The sequence below is a fragment of the Hydra vulgaris genome, chromosome 05 (assembly GCF_038396675.1).
Source record: "Hydra vulgaris chromosome 05, alternate assembly HydraT2T_AEP".
Classification (NCBI taxonomy): Eukaryota; Metazoa; Cnidaria; class Hydrozoa; order Anthoathecata; family Hydridae; genus Hydra; species Hydra vulgaris.
This window is the reverse complement of record NC_088924.1, coordinates 36,789,981-36,793,963: the sequence shown is the minus strand read 5'-3', so window position 1 is coordinate 36,793,963 and position 3,983 is coordinate 36,789,981. Positions and strand designations below refer to the sequence as shown.

Below are 3,983 nucleotides of genomic sequence, written 5' to 3'. Positions count from 1 at the left end.
ATTAAATGACTATAAAAGCATGAGCCAATGCATACAAGCAAATATTTATACAGTAGTTGTTACAATATTATCATACAATATTTTATTCAACACCTTAGTATAATATTCTCTGGTAAATATATTGTTATTGTTGTTGTTGTTAATAAAACCTTTCACACATAATTTAAAATTAAAAAAAAAGCCGTAAAATAACTGGCCTCTTAATTTTTTACGGAAAATGCAACAAATCAGGCCGTGTAATAACAGTAGGACATGTTACACTTTAATTCCCATGAAACACTTAAATTCTAATGAAAACGCAAACAACCTTTATGAAAAGTTCTTTGAAACATTCACCTCTATTTACGAATCTAATTTCCCAATTGTTACAATTACATTAAAAACAGAACACTTTAATATTCCCTGGATTACCAAAGGATTCAAAAAATCATCCAAAACAAAACAAAATCTATACATAAAATATCTAAAAACAAAAACACCAACTAGCGAAAAAATTTACAAAGATTACAAAAATCTTTTTGAAAAAATTTAAAAAAAACTTATTATTCAAAATTAATTAATAAAGTTAAAAAAGACTCAAAAAGCACTTAGAAAGTATTAAACAAAAAACATGCTCAACCTCTTTGCTACAAATGCTGAAAGTCGATAACAATAGCTTGTATAAATCACAAATAATAGCTCATGAATTCAATAAATATTTCACTGAAATTGGATCAACTCTGTCAAGAAAAATACTAAATACCCAAACCTCATTTTATGATTTTTTGGTACCTATTGACAAAGATATTTGCTCTGAAGAATTATCTGCCGAACTATCATTTGATGAGTTTGAAAAAGCTTTCAAATCCTTAAAAAAAAATAAAGCGCCTGGTGCAGATGAAATAAACGGGAATATTGCTATAGATTGCTACGAACAATTAAAAAATATTCTTTTTAAAATTTTCAGAGCATCTGTTCATCAAGGTATTTTTCCTGAACGCTTAAAACTTGCCAGGGTTACGCCTATCCATAAAGAAGGCGACAGATCATCAGTAATTATCAGATATCAGTAATTATCGTATAATTATTTCTGTTCTTTCTATATTTTTTAAAATTTTAGAAAGAATTATCTTCAACAGAGTATACAATTATTTTAATTACAACAACTTATTTCATGACAATCAGTATCGTTTCAGAAAAGGGAGTTCAACTGAACATGCCATTATTCAATTTATACATAAAATCTCTGAACCTTTTGAAAAATCTTAATATACACTAGGTGTTTTTATTGACCTATCAAAAGTTTTTGATACGGTCAACCACCGCATTTTAATCAAAAAAATTAAACATTATGGTTTAAACAATAAAATCTTAAAATGGTTTAAAAGCTGTTTAACAAATCGAAAACAACTTTTGTATAGTAATGATGGTCAGCAAAGTAAACCCCTGAGCATAACCTGTGGTGTTCCACAAGGTTCTATTCTCGGACCACTACTATTTTTAATCTATGCAAACGACATAAACAATGCTTCCAAATTGAAAAGTATAATGTTCGCTGATGATACTAATCTTTTCTTATTCCATACTGATGTTTATGAACTCTTTCAACTTCAAACAAAGAACTCAATTTTATTTCTAATTGGTTCAAAGCTAATAAATTAACTTTAAATATTAACAAAACAAAATGGATTATCTTTCACTCCTGCGCAAAAAAACGTTTTTTACCAAGTAATATGCCTCAAATTTATATTGATGAAACGATAATAAAAAGAGATACTGTTATAAAATTCTTAGGTGTTTATCTTGATGAGAATATTACTTGGAGAAACATATTGATCATGTAAGCACTTAAATTTCCAAAAATATTGGCATTTTATACAAAGCCCGAAATTATCTAAACAAAAAAAACTTAACCCAACTCTGTTATTCATTTATACACAATTATATAAATTATGCAATCATCGCCTGGGGAAGTACGGATAAAAGTAAATTACAACATCTTTATCGCCGTCAGAACAATGCAATCCGCGTACTTAATTATGCGGATCGCTTTTCACATTCAAAATATTTTTTTGATTATATGAAGGCTCTAGATGTTTATAAACTGAACGTATTTAATGTCTTACGTTTTACTTTTTTATGGAAAAACGATTTATCTTTATTTGTTTTTAACGACCTTTTATTTTTAAAACCAATAAATAAATAAATACACGTTAAGAAATTAGAGTTTTTTAAATGAACCTTTTTGTAGAACTACGTTCAATCAATTTTGTATTTCATATCGTGCACCCCATCTTTGGAATAAAATAGTATTACCAAACTTTGATCCTTCTATTACTCTTCCTGTTTTTAAAATTAAGTTAAAAAAATTAATTCTCTCTTTGGGCAACATTCTAAAATTCTACTAAAAATGTATGTAAAATGTATTTGTTAAATCTTTAGCCTATTATATATTATTAGGTTGCTGCAAAAATAATCTCGTTTTTCATATTTTATATTTTTGGATGAATTTTTGAATAAATTTATTATTGGCAGATGTCATGCTATATGTTATTTAAAAGCGCGTTTTTCGCTTGATCTAGTTATCGTATTTTATTTTATAATTTTGTTTTGTTTATTTTATAATTAATATTTTATAATTTAGTTTTGTTTTATAATAATTTAGTCATTTTTTACAGGACGTCAAATCTATCATGGACAAGAGACAAATTTGCACGATTTTTCTGTTCCAGTTCAAGATGGGCCGAAAAGCTGCCGAGACAGCTCGCGATATCAACACTGCATTTGGCCCAGAAACCACTAACGAACGTATGGCACAGTGGTGGTTCAAAAAGTTCCGCAGCGGTAAGGAGAGCCTTGAAGATGAAGAGGGTCGCGGACGCCCGTCTGAGATTGATGACGATCAATTGAGAGCCTTAATCGAAGCCGACCCGCGCAAAACTATACGAGAGGTTGCGGAAGAACTCAACGTTCATAACTCAACAGTTGATCGCCACTTGAAGCAAATAGGAAAGTCAAAAAAGCTTAGCAAATGGGTGCCGCACGAACTGAACGAAAATCAAAAAAATCGTCGTTTTGAGGTATCGTCTGCTCTTCTTCTGCGCAACAAAAACGATCCGTTTCTCGACCGGATCGTGACGTGTGATGAGAAATGGATCCTCTGCGACAACCGACGACGTTCCGCGCAGTGGTTGGACCGCGATGAGGCCCCACAGCACTTCCCGAAGCCGAATCTCCACCAAAAGAAGGTTATGGTGACTGTTTGGTGGTCTGCAGCCGGTCTCATCCATCACAGCTTCCTGAATCCTGGCGAGACGATTACGGCAGAGAAGTACTGCCAGCAAATCGACGAAATGCATCAAAAGCTCCGATGTATGTGCCCGAGATTGGTCAATATGAAGGGACCAATTCTCCTCCACGACAACGCCCGGCCGCACGTCGCACGACCGACCCTGCAGAAGTTGAACGCATTGGGCTACGAAACTCTGCCTCATCCACCATACTCACCGGACCTCTCGCCCACCGACTACCACTTTTTCAAGCATCTCGACAACTTCCTCCACGAGAAATGCTTCAAAAGCCGAGAGGATGTCAAAACGACCTTTGATGACTTCATCGCTTCCAGGACTTCGGAATTTTAAGCTACCGGCATAAATAAACTTGTTTCTCGTTGGCAAAAATGTGTTGATTGTAATAGTTCTTATTTCGATTAATAAAGTTTATTCTATGCTGAGTTATGTTTGTTCAAAGTTAACGGTTGAAAAACGAGATTATTTTTGCAGCAACCTAATATAATGTGGTGTATCTTTGCATAATGTAAATACGTCTTCTACTTGATATTGGGGTCCTCTGCTGGATATTGAGAATTTAGATTGTCTTAAAGAGGTTTTCGGAATATAGTAGTTCTTGATAGAGTATTTTGTTTGATATTTGTGATTAATAAGGCGAAAAAAGTTATTGAAGACTTCAGGGACCAGATCATTTTTAAGTTTAAACATGAACAG

General features: G+C 32.7%; 1 pseudogene; it reads left to right on the top strand.

The window, feature by feature from the left end:
- Positions 1-632: 632 nt before the first annotated feature.
- On the top strand, positions 633-3,757 carry LOC136080353 (histone-lysine N-methyltransferase SETMAR-like; annotated as a pseudogene).
- Positions 3,758-3,983: the final 226 nt, after the last annotated feature.